Source organism: Propithecus coquereli, unplaced genomic scaffold, assembly GCF_000956105.1.
Source record: "Propithecus coquereli isolate 6110/MARCELLA unplaced genomic scaffold, Pcoq_1.0 Scaffold166, whole genome shotgun sequence".
In the NCBI taxonomy this organism is placed as follows: Eukaryota; Metazoa; Chordata; class Mammalia; order Primates; family Indriidae; genus Propithecus; species Propithecus coquereli.
In genome coordinates, this window is record NW_012141191.1 from 4,880,083 (window position 1) to 4,893,675 (window position 13,593).

Sequence of the window (13,593 nt, forward strand, 5' to 3'; positions counted from 1 at the left end):
TAATATTAATTAGTACTTCTACCATTTCCTAATGTAAGTAATTTAAAACATGTGAGCTCCATTTAGTTCTCCCAGCTTTTGTGTATCACTGACATCTATTTGAATTTTATGTATATTTAAAACTTCACATTATCATTATTATATTTATATGATACAGTCACTATCATTTAGATTTACCCACGTTTACCCTTTTGGTGCACTTCATTGCTTTCAGCACTTCTGTTGTTTTGTATTTCCATCTGGGATTGCTTTTCTTCTACCTGAAGAACTCTCTTTACCTTTTTTTTTTTTTTTTTTTTTAGTATGGCTCTGCTGGTAGTAAATTCTCTCAATTTTTGTTTATCTAATGAAGTCTTTGCTTCTTCTTTACTTCTGGATATTTCCACTGGGTAGAAAATTCTAGATTGGTAGTTTTCTTTTCGGCACTTAGAAGATGGTATTGCATTGGTTTTCGGATTTCATTTTTTCAATCGAGAAGTCAATTAGCAGTCTTATTATTACACTTTGAAGGTGATGTGTCTTTTCCCTGGATGTTTTAAAGATTTTTCTCTTTGATTTTTAGCAGTTTTACTACGCCGTGTCTAAGTTCGATTTCCTCTGTAGTGATTCTGATAGGAGTTTGTAGAGCTTTATGAATCTGCAACTTTAGTATTTTTGTCAATAATATGTCCTTAAAGATTATTTCTGTTCTCGTTTTGTCTCTCCTCTTTTGAGACTTCAGTTTACGTATGTTAGATCTGTTTCCTTATGTCTCAACACACTTTTCTGGAGAAACCCTTTTTTATGTAAACAGTTACAAACAAAAAGCACTCACTATTTACAGGTGTTCTTTTAGGTGATTAGGCCGCTTCATCAGTTGATGGTGATTATGTCAGAAAGGAAACTGACATGATGATATATAAGGGCTGGGGAGAGGGGATGTCTTAAAGAGACACGGAAGACGTTGAGGAATCCTTCTTTAGGCTTGCTGCTAGAACCATCAAACATTAAGTCATCTAATAAATATTCTTCTGTCTCCAGAGGAATTTTCCAAGTGAAAGGGATTTGGGTCTCCCCTGTGAGGAAGAAATATAAGTTCCACAGTTTGTTAATTAGGGGACAACTTCTCTTTGTAGTCATATTTTCACGTGTTGAATCAGCGTTACAGAAGTTGTACGTTTATGGCATGCCTGTTTAAAAGAAGAAATGGAAAATATGAGAAATTCTAAAACCTAAGGCCGCAGGCTGAAGAACTGAGGAATTCATTACAGACTTTATGGCTGAAAACACGTACACATGTATGTATATGAATGTATGGAGAGATATATATACACACATGGATGGAGATGTTTAGATATACAAATATCTAATATACAAATATACAGCTATATAAAATCTGCAGATTCATTTTGTAGCTTTTTAAATTTGAGTGTACTTTACTGAAAGTATCCAAGAATGCGTCTCAGAATAAACCTTAGTTTGCTTTTACGTGTTCAACTCCAGGAACTACTCACTCTTGAACTAACCCTGTGTTTTCCATACCTTATCCCACACAGTGATCTAATCCTTTGACAGTGACATCATTCAGAGCCAGTTTTTCTACATACGGCAAATTTTAAAACCTTGATTTTTTTTAATAGTACACTGCCCTAATCTTGTAGTTTAGGAGGTTTGCGGCGAGGGACAGGGGTACCATTCTTCCACTGCTTACCTGGTGTAAATCATTTCTAGTCCTGAAACAATGGCTATTTTGCAAGGTTTCATTATACCATGTGCTTGTGGGTACATGTCAGATTTAAGCAACATGTCAGATTCAGAGAAACTTCAAGAGTCCCCCAAACCTCTTTAAATACTTATAGACAAGGCTTTTCCTTGAGTCAGTTTTAAAATCCTTCCAATCATTTTGGCTGCTGCCTATACCAGCAGATAATGAATGAATTTTCCTTTAGGGTGGAAAGCCAGGGAGAAGCTTCCTGGGGCTCTTTGGTTTCCTAGCACAGCTGCTGGTGTAGATCGCGGTGCTGATTGTTCTGCTTGGAGATTCTTGTGAATCTTTGCCAGTTAGAGCTGGAAGGGTGCCCAGGACCATACAGCCCAGCCCCATCAGTTTACATGTCATGAAACTAAGACTCAGCCCAGTTAACCAATGTGCTTGTATTCAAACAGCTGGCAAATGGCCAAACCCAGGACTGTGCCAGTAAGTTTTCACTCTTCTTTCTCTTTGTTCTTTTAGACACATCTATTATAAAGAAATGGGGCAATATTATGGTTAAAATACTTGAAGTAGAAATGAGGAAACCTGATGTCTAGCTATCATAAAATGGTAAAAAATAACAATATTTAAAATGCATTGTCTTCTCCATCTGACCTTCTCCTACTATTATAATTTTTCTTTTCAAGATCAAGCTCAGGTCTCCTCATCCCAGCTTAGAAGCTTCCTAAGCATTCCTCTGCTGAGTTAGTAGCTCTCTCCCCTTTCCTCACAAGGAACCGTACACATTCCTGTATTATAGTCCGTATCATATTGCACTATGTTTATTCAACCATACATTTACCCTCCTCCCACCCACCCACTGGACCAAGCTGCCCAGGAGCAGCAACATCATCCTTGACTTTATTACCTAGTGCTTGGCAGAGAGCACTTAGTGTGCTATCAATCAATGTCTGATGAGTGAATGAACCAACCACTCTCTCACAGTCTTGCACTCTCAGTGAATCTTACGCTTTATTGGACATAAAAATCACCTGGAGTTGCTGGCTTAAAATGCAGCTTTCCAGGCCACAAGAGCTGCTAATTCAAAACCGGAATAGGGTCCAGGAATTTGCATTTTTATTAAGTAGTTGATGCTTTGATGCGAATGGTCCAGAGGTCACACTTGGCAAGTTCTACTCTATGATTAGTTCTGCTTCTTAGTCCCAATGTCATATCACAACTACCTGTTGATCTGAATAAAAACATAGAGCTTCTCTGCCCACCCCCTCCCACCAGCCTGTCACCACCATTCTGACTCCCCAGTATGGGTAACGACATTTGAAACAAACCCCAAGACTCCCTTCTAGTAAAATTTGTGAAAATAAGATGATATTTATAAACCATTTAGAGCTCTTTAGAAGAAGGGTACCTTAGCTCATTAAGGAAATATTACCATGATATGAACCTAGCATCATGAAAATTATCTTGGACATGTCATATTTGGTCTGAGACTCAAATGCAGAAGAAAATAAAACCCACACACCATCCCTGCATGGATACAGAGCCTGTGTGAGCTCTTTCCCTGGCTGTGTTCTTATTCATGGACAGATTTCCTCCTTCATTAGGACCAGAGTAGAGATGAAGAGGGTTGATTTGGACACTGGTGTGCTAAACATTCTCTTCAGACTGGAGTTCTAGATCAGCAAACTTAATAGCTGATGTTTACATAATTTTTAAAAATCCTAAGTAGTACACCCTGCCTGCACATTATTTTATATGTATGCATGTTTTTTAAAAAAAAATTATGAATTTAAGCAACTTCACAGGAGAAAGAACTGAAGGAGGCAGTTATTAATATTAAACTACCTCTTCTGTATGAGTATGGAAAGGATTTCTGATCCCTGTTATATATTTCCACATAGATTGTTATGTATTTGTATTTGGCTCCTTATACTATTTTTTACTCTATCTTATTTTATATGTATATTTCCATGGGTCAACCTGATTTATATTTTTGTCATTTTAATTAACAAAATGATATCCAATGCATTTTATACTATTATTTGCTCAGTGTTCTCTCTAATGATGGACACTTTGGTTATTTTCAATTATTTGCTGTCATGCTATTACATACAGAGTTATTATGCTTATTTCTGCTCAAATTATGTTTTTGTTTGTATGAATTCCATGGGGTCTATTCTCCAAAGTGAGAAGATTAGCTAAAAGAGTAATGGCAGTTTTATAGTTCGGGTTGCACATTACAGTATTGCTTTCCAGAAACATAGAGCCAATATACAGCCCCACCTGGGGTGAGGCCTGCAGATTTTCTAACAGCTTGGCCAACATGAAGTTTTACCATGCTGGCCTATTTCTGCTAGTTTAATATGTGCATAGGGCCTTGCTAGAGATAGTTTATTTTGAAGTTCTTTAAGTGATATGAAGCAGTTCTTTTCCATGTGGGATGATTCACTATTTTCATTTGAAGGACAAAGAATTCATCTCTATATTTGACAGTTTTGAAGTGACAGGTTTAATTGCCTTTTGTATAATTGATTCTGTAGGGAGAGTAAATGGGATTGGTGTTAGATATTGGGCCAGGCTAAAAGTGTCAAGGAAAAGACCCATTGTAGAGGTCTGAATCAGGACATTCTTAACATGGAGTACTGGAACAGAAATTGCAGTCAACCCTGTTTAAGAAGGACTAGAGAGCAGGAACATTCTGATTTTCTGATGAAAATAATTGCCAGGGCTTTGACACAGGACAATAGATTTTGCTTTCAAATGAAAGCAAGACCCTGTCCTCTCTGGCTCTTTGATCTTCTCACAATGCCAGTTCCTTTCCTGAACATTTTCAGATATTCCCATTTCAGAGAGACTACTGTGGTCTATGATAGAAAGGGTTTTAGAATGGCCATGAAACTAAAACATGTAGTTTGAGAGCTCTTGGGGTAGGACCTGGAGGGAGATGTCTCAGGAGAAGTCAGTCTTGTCTATGAAAAGGCCAGCTTGATCACAAAAAAGGGCCTTGGTTGTCTTGGCCCTCCAAGACTTATGGTCATCTTCTTAAGTAAGCAAATAAATGATTGCAATGTTGGTTCTAGTCTCTGTGCTCCTAAACACAAGCTACATTGTTGTTCATGCAAGATGGGCCCTTTGTTTTGGACAGTGGTCTAATTTTTTGAAAATTGGTGACTCTCTACCTTATAATTAAAATCAATCTATCAAGCACTTGGAGACAAAATCTGAAGTTTTTCTTCCATTCCTAGTTATCACACTAAATTTTGTAGTTTTTGCCTTCACTCTTGTCTCTGCAGAATACTCGCATACACATGCATACACACATACATACCTATCTCTATCTACTTTATTTAGATATAATTCATATACCGTATAATTCACCCATTTAATACGTACAATTCAATGATTTTTAATATATTCACAGAATTGTGCATTCATCACCACAAGCAATTTTAGAACATTTTCATCACCCCAGAAAGAAATCGCATACCCATTAGCAATCACCCTCCATTTCTCTACAATCCCCCCAATCCTAGGCAATCATTAATCTACTTTCTGTCTATAGATTTTACTATTCTGGGCATTTCATATAAGGAGTCAAACAACATGTGGTGTTTTGGTTTAGATTATTTTACCTGAGATAATGTTTCCAAGGTTCATCTGTGTTGGGATGTATATCAATGTACTTCATTGCTTTTTATTGCTGAGTAATATTCCATTGTGTGGATATACAACTTTTTGTTAATGCACTCATCAACACTTGGATGTTTCCATCCAAGTGATGGACAGTTGGATTGTTTCTACTTTCTGACTATTATAAATAATGCTGCTATGAACATTCATGTATAAGTTTTTGTGTGGAAGTATGCTTTCATTTCTCTTGGGAACATACCTAGGAGTGGAATTGCTGGGATATATGGGAGCTCTGTTTAACTTTTGGAGGAGCTGCCACATTGTTTTCCAAAATGGCTGTACCATTTTCTGTTCCCACCTACAATGTGTGAGTGCTCCAGTTTCTCCACATCCTTGTCAGCATTTGTTATTGCCCATCTTTTTTGGGATAGCCATCCTAATGGTTGTGAAATGGCATCTCATTGTGGTTTTATCTGCATTTCCTTGATAGCTAATAGAATATTTACTCCTTATCCAAATATTTTCTTCTACTCTTTAAAAATTCAATAATGAAGATGCTGTAGAAAATTAAAGAGTACAACTTATGCTTGCTGCTACAACTTCCTCTGGGGTTTCACTTCACTGCATGATAATGTAAGGGGCTGCCACTAGCATGAGTGTGCACCAACCATTTTCTTCCATTCTTGTATCCATTCATCATTCAGAATCCTGGGCAGGAGGGATAATTGTCCTATGTTGGGTCTTTCCCACTCTTTTGATTTTTATTTCTGCCTGGACAGTGCACAGCGTGAGTGTGGGTATCCTGAAAGGGAGTCAGGGTGCTCTTGAAGAGGAATAATAGAAGCCAAAGTTGAGACCACAATCCAGGTTTCCTGCCTCTCTGGGTGTATCACATTGCCAAGGTCAGGAGAAAAGCAGACCATGTTAGAAACTTCATCATGCAGGTTGTTAATAATTATGCCCTAGTGCACATTATCACAAAGAAAACATAATATCCTTTATAATATTTAAATATTATATTTAAAATTACAATGTTTAAAATTTAGATATTAATATATACCCTTGTTGGATACAAAGCATGTTTAAAATATATGACCTCATTTGATCTTCAGTAATCTCTGCTAGTTTCTAGTTATATTCAATAGTGGTATTGGTATTGTATGCTTTGGCCTCATTGTGGTGTAAATATGTTTTTGTCAACTAGCCTGAGAAGCCGGCCACCAACATAATGATGTAATGAGAAAATGTGTTCTGAGTTCCAAACAAATGGGTAACAAATGAGCTCTCAGCAGTCAACCTTTTTATAAGCTGGGGCTCACTGGCCAGCAGGTTCATGCCAACAGGTGTGTGTAGACAATGGAGAAAAACTTTCTATCACATGTGTGGTTCCTGGCTACCAGAAATATTGGCTGAGGACTCAGCAGTGTCATTATGGGTGATGCAAAGGATCACTCCACTAGGAGCAGTTTGGAAAAAATACAGTCCTTGGGAATTCCAGGCAGCATCTAAGGTTCCGGCAAGGCCGTAGAAGTGTTCATGCAACGGTTCTCTGTTACCACAGGCAGGCGACCTAAAGGGTTCAGCTGCTTGAAATGAGAATGGCTGGATCAAAATGGGTTTAAAAGACTCTAGTCAGAGATCAGATGTCCTCATGTAGTGCCAGCTCCTCTGAATGGCCAGGGGAGAAGGAGCCAAATGCCCTGGATCTTTTTCTTGGGCTTCAAACTCTCTTCTCCTGCCATCATCCTTCCAGTACTGGGCAGGAGCCATGATTGCAGGCATTCTGGCCTCTGTGAACTTCTCAAGGGTTTGTATTGTCAGACAATAACTACCATGTCCACCAACAGTCAGTTATGCCCATCGCCCAACCAGAGCATATGTTTTATAACATGATGGCAAAGATTGCATCTATAATTGTGATGATTTTTAAAAATAATCACTTCATTTAGATTTTTCTATTTTGATCCAAGGTATTCTTCAGCAGAAATAAGGAAACAGTTTACTCTCCCACCAAACCTTGGCCAGTACCATCGACAGAGCATAAGTACCTCTGGCTTCCCCTCTCTTCAACTAGTAAGTATGAGTTACAAGTTTATTTAGCAAACGGTCAAGTGCAGAAGTGCCCAGTGTATGTGTTTGCTTCCTGACCCTCCTTAGATCTTCCTACTACCACCTTACGTTCTTCAACCACCGGTTCCTAACTGCACGGCTGCTTTTTCACGTCAGACAATATCCCTTCTCCCTCCATCAACCAGGGCTTAGAGTGCAAATAGCACCTTTCTGGGCCGTGGTTCTGACCTCTCTAGACTTAGCAGGCACCCAGGCCACTCAATTTCACCCAAATTATGGTTCATATTTGGGAAAGAGGGACAACCTGGAAACTTACCACTATTTGTAGTTTGTTTTTAATTGTAAAAGTTTATTCCAGATTCTGAAAAGCCAAGTTACAAACCTTCATTCTGCAAAGTTATTTTCTTAGAAATATAATTTACATATAATAAAATTTACCCATTTGGGCTATACAATTTGATGAATTTGGGCAATTTAGAGTCATTTAACCTCTACTCAATTGATATGGAACACTTTCCTTATCCTAAAAAAAATTCCCTGGTTCCTTTTTGCATTGGTCTCCTCTCCCAAACCGCAGCCCCCAACCCAGCCAATCACTAATCTACTTCTGTTATTATAATTTCGCCCTACCTGGAACTTCAGATACTGTAATTGCAATCATACAGTATGTACAAGCCTTCATTTTTAAAACACATTCCACTTTTAAGTTGAAGATTGCCTACATTTTTATATTAACACCAACTGTTGATTGTGCATGCATATGTTATATTATTTGAGGACTAAATGCCAAACATGTGCCAAGTGAGATGAATCTGACTTAGATGGTTTGTAAAACCAAAAGTGAGTATTCACTTCCTTTGTGAGAGAGCTCTAGCCCTCCTATACTCACTTCCTCACACTCAGCACAGCAGCACTTTTTGCTGGTTCTAGTGGTTATCTTGAGGAGGTAGGTTATTTTTTGTTTCTTCTTATTACTTCAAAGCCACTTCTGCTCTTAGAAATTTTGTAACCTTCCACTCGGTTTCCGGTAGCCGCCATTTTGTCTCCTGTAACAATTTACACGCCGTGTAACTGTGTATCTTTTAAAGGTATGTTTTACTGGAGTGATTTGTGGTTATTTCAGAAGGATAATTTGTGTCTTGTGTCATTAATGAAATAGTAGTACTAAAAAACGTATAGCACCTTTTACTGCAAGAGGTAATTTGTGATGCCATTTCTTCAAAAAATCTATTTCTGACTCTGGTGGCTTGCTAGATTGCCCTTTTATTTGTACTTTTCCTGTCTGTTTCAAAATTGCAGATTACAATAAAAGCACTTCAAGTGCATAATGTCCATGTTTTCAGATATATTAGATGAGCTCTAAACCCAGATAAATTAGATATGCTTGTTGGTTTAATTTGGTGCTGGTATGTATTTAATTGAAAACCAAAACCTTTTTTTAAAAATTTCTGATTCAAGTTGTATTAAAAAATATGCACGATTTAGTTAAAAAGTAACTGGATATATTTTTAAATTTAGATAAGGTGAGGTGGGGGTTCTTGGTGCTTTGCTTTTTTGTAAATTAAGACTGCAGCTTTCTGCAGTAGTTGTGTTGGGAAATAGTGTGGACATCACTATTAAGAGACTTTAAGGAAGTTTAGCTAACAGGCTTTAACCCTTTCTCTCCACCCCAGCTGTACTTTAATGCTGCAGCCTGAAATTTTTTCAGGAGAAATTCTTTTTTTGTGTAAAGTTACAAAGAAAAGAAGTTGCTTAATATTTGCAAGTATTCTTTTGGTAATTTGCTGCCTTCTCAGTAGGTTTTGATGAAACTGAATTTTGATGAATTACTTCATTAGCTAGGTAGTCAAGTTCACACGTGGCTTAGCTACCCATTTTCTAAGAGAAGATATCAAGAAAGTAGCAAAAATAAGCAAAAGTGTCACACTATGCAAGAATCCTGCGTTCCTACCTCTTGTCATTTAATCCTGGTTGTATTTGCGCGTGAATTTCCTTTAAAATACATCACTCCCAGTTATTCCCATTTATATACTTTTCCGAATCTCCTTTCCTGTCTCTCTACTCCACTACAGCATAGTCTGTTGCCCTTGTTCCTTCTACTTAAAGAGCAAGAGGCATGTGGGAGCCAAGGGGCTTGAATTCTGCTTGAATTCTATTCCTTTTTTTTTTTTTTAAACAGTCTGTTAGGAAATCCCATCTCCTAATGTTTACTTCCTGTCGTGTTGTAATGTCAGAATGAAGTGGCTGTTCTTTCCCTTGAGTCATCTCCCTGAATGAAGGTTCCCCAAAAGAAATCATCAAATTACATGGTGATTTCCTTTTACCTTTAAAATATTATTTCTTTTCATAGAGAGATAACAGAACATTTCAGCAAGATTCATTTGTAGCAAGGCAAAGGATTAGTTTATCGTCCAAATATTCTCAACCTTGAAGCAGCTTTATAAAGCTTTCCTTAAATGAGAGGCCATTGTATTATTTTATATTATTTTGGTTAGTTGAAAAATAAGACCAAGTGCATTTTGGCCATTGTTTCTCTTACCTTTATTTAGATAACCACCATTACAACAACGCCACATTCTGATACAAATGGTTGTTTAATTTTAAAAAGTAATTAAGTGAAGTCAAGTTATTTAAAACCTGATCAATTACAAGTTTTTTGTTGCTGCTGCTGTTTTGCAAGAGTGAAGAACTTGAAGTCAGATGAATCTGGGGTGAAGTACAATTGCCACTTATTAGTTATATAATTTGGGACAAGTTACTTAACCTCACTGAAGGCTTCAGTTTCCTCATTTGCAAAAGTGGCATAATAATCCTGCCCCCATTAGGGTTAATATAGAATTATATCATAGATCCTATGTAAATAGTGGCTAATATTGCTGTCTTCTGTATTTGGCACTATGGAGACACAGTGGGAGATTAAAAGAAGAAGATGAATGAAAGTTGGTTTCAGCTGTGAAGGGATTTATGATCCATTTGGGAAGACAGATAATAGAGGATCTATACTGGCTTCAGGTGGGCAGGTGTTCAGAGGAGAAGACACATGATGTACTAGGCTTGATGGAGGAGGCTGAGAAGACTTAGAGGAAGGGCTCTCAGCCCTGACTGTATATTTGAATCACCCAGGGACTTTTAGAAACATACCTGTAGCCAGGCCCACCACAGAACAACTAAATCAGAATTCCCTAGTGTGCAGACCAGGCATCAGTAGTTTAAAGTTCCCTGGGGACTTTAACTTGTGGACCAAGTTGAGTCATTTAAAGAACTTTAAAGTTAAAGGTAGAAATATTCCAAATATGGGGAAGACTATAAAGAAGGGTAAAGTTTCTTCTGTGCTCCGAATTGCAGAATGTGTGGTAAGCACGAACCACTTGTTAATCCTGTGGATACATCCTTATATAAATATGGTGGCTTCCATCATAAATCTGATAAATGAAATGAGAGGAAGGGTGTGTGTTTGATGGTTTTTCTTTTTTGCTTTATTGGACTTTTTGTTTTTAACTCTAATTGTAAATGTTAGCTGTGATGACTGTGGGTACATACATTTTTAAAGTAGATAAAATGTTTTTAAATTTTGCATTTTGAAGGGGATTCATCATTTAGAGTTGGTTTTCTGGACATGACGATAAACTTGCCCTGGGTCTATCTGATACTCCCGCCAGAATCCTTTGTGACTGGAGCCATAGAGATTGACTCTGGCTGGTAAATATCCCTGCATGTGTACTCACCCATCGGCCCTGGCATTCTCCATGGCCACAGCCATGTGAATAGGTCGACCAGATACCCTCTCGTGCCAGCCACCTATGTAGGCAAACAACTCTATTTTTGATGTCTCTGTTCAAATGAAACTGTAAAATGTTATTTTATTATTATTGGAAGTAGAGAAGAAAGTAAAACATACAAGGGAAGAAAGGATTGGGATCTGTGCCCTAAGGAAGTAAGGAGGATTTGAGACACTGTGTACCCGGTTAATAATATTAAGCTATGGTCTTTATGGAGGGACACATCCTACTTTTTAAAATGAGAACAGAAAAGTTTTGAAATGAAATGGAGTGAATCAACTGGACCATAACGGCTCTGGCTGAAGAAAAGGATGTAAAAAGCCACATCCTGGATATGTACCAGAATACCATGGTTACACGACATGTTTGCATATAACATTTACGTTTTATAAAAAAGGCCATCTCATACCTTAGAAGGCATTTATTCTTGTTATGTGTATAGGCTTCTGTGCAATACAGCAACCATTTCTTTTACAGCAAAGGATGATTTGCACGGTGAATTGCTTGATAAACATGGCCCTCTTTTGTTCTGATTCTGTTGTTCTTTTGTACTTCATCCAAGGACTTGGGCTACACTTAGGTTTCATTGATTGCACTGGAGGGGACATGATGGAAAATGAAAATCTCAATATCGCTTTCATGCCAATTCACAGTGGACGATAAAATGAATGAGTGGCAGGCATTCTGCACACAAAGCAGGCATTTCATGATTGTGGTTCCCCTAAAACAGGGGAACCACACCAGCCTTGGTGAAAATAGACCAATGCCCGTCGTGGCATGTCAGCAACTTCTACTCAGGGGTATCAGTGAAAGACTGTTGGTGGTGGAAGCAGGAAAGTGTCTAATCTAGTCCACAAGGTACAGTATTTTGAAATCACTGAAGTCGGAAGAGCTTCACTGCCTTCAGCTTCATTTAAAGATATTAGAGAGCCATGAGGATTGTCTTATTCATTCATTCAAGAAATATTTATTGGTTTTCACTGTGTGTTAGGAACCTCTTTAAGAGCTGATGATACAATCATGAATATAACAAAGTGTCTATCCTCATAGAGCTTACATTTTACAATGGGAGACAGACATAGACAAGCAAGTGTAGACTGTATCAGGGGTGGCCAGGGCTTTGAAGAATGGAACAGGGAAAGGGAATAGGGACACAGAAGAGGTGCTATTTTAAATTGGGTAGTCTGTGAAGGCCTCTCTCTAGAAAGGAGATACTTGGGCAGAATCCTGAATGAACTTGACAGAGTATTCCAGTCAGAAGGAACAGCAAGTGCAAAGCCCCCAAGGCAAGAATGTGTGGCATGCTCCAGAAACAGCAAGGAACCAGAATGTAACCTGAACAGAGGGGGCAGTGGGAAACGAGACCATAGAGAAAGCAGGGCTGGGTCTTAGGCCTCAGAGACTGTGGAAGAATGTTGGCTCATACTCTGATTAGGACAGGAAGCCACTGGCAGCCTTGAGCACAAGCCTGGTGCAATCTGACTTTTTAAAAGGATCACTCTGGCTGCTATGTGGAAGACAGACTGGAGAAGGGAGGGCAGTTAGGCAGATGTCACAATAACTCAGGAAAGAAATGATGGTGCTTTGGAATAGATGGTAGCAGTAGAGACGGTGAGAAGTGATTGGATTCTGGATATATTTCAGAAGCAAAGTGGATAGGATGTTCTGATAGATTATCTGTAGAACATAAAGGAAAGAGAAGATTTAACATTGACTCCAAAGTTTTTGGCCTGGGCAACTAGGGGAATGTAATTGCCACTTGTTGAGGTGCAGAGGCTTGGAAGGTATGGAAAATGCAGATTGGCAGGAAAATTATGAGTTAGTTTTGAATTCGTTACCTTTGAGAGGGCCTATTGGATTACTAAATGGTGATGTTGAGATGTAATTGGAAAATTTCATGGCGGAGGCTGAGACTGCAGATATAAATTTGTACTTCAAAAAAATATTTAAGGCCATGGGAGTGAGTGAGATCATCTGGGAGTGAAAGCATATTGAGAAGAGATGTTTTAGGACTGAACTCCAGGGCACTGCATAGTAGTAGGAAGAGAACCTAGAAAAAGTGGTATCCTTAAAGTAGAGTAACCAACTGTCCCAGTTTGCCTGGGACTAAGGAGTTTCCCAGTACGTGGGATTTTCGGAGGCTGGGACAGACTGGGACAATTGGTTGCCCTCCATGGGAAGAAAGAATTTCAAGAAGGAGAGAGTGATCGACTGTGTCCAGTGCTGTAGGTAAACCAAAACTGAGCAAAGACCACTGAATTCGGTTACATGGAAGTCTTGGGTGACTTTGACAAGACTTGTCTGTTGTGAACAGCCAAGTCGATGTGAGGACCACCCTCCCAGGGGTAAACATGCATGAGGATACAGGTGCACCACCTGGAGACATCATGCCCCTTTTCCGTACCCACCAGACTGGCATGA

At 38.5% G+C, this 13,593-nt stretch overlaps 1 protein-coding gene across 1 annotated transcript in view; it reads left to right on the top strand.

Annotated features, from left to right (window-relative positions):
- The first annotated feature begins 7,297 nt into the window (after positions 1 to 7,297).
- Positions 7,298 to 13,593, top strand: part of DOCK8 (dedicator of cytokinesis 8) — a 164,424-nt gene continuing 158,128 nt past the window's right edge. Inside the window, exon 1 of the mRNA XM_012641593.1 lies at positions 7,298 to 7,396. The gene's annotated coding sequence lies outside the window, so the exon portion shown is untranslated. The remainder of the gene's footprint in view (positions 7,397 to 13,593) is intronic.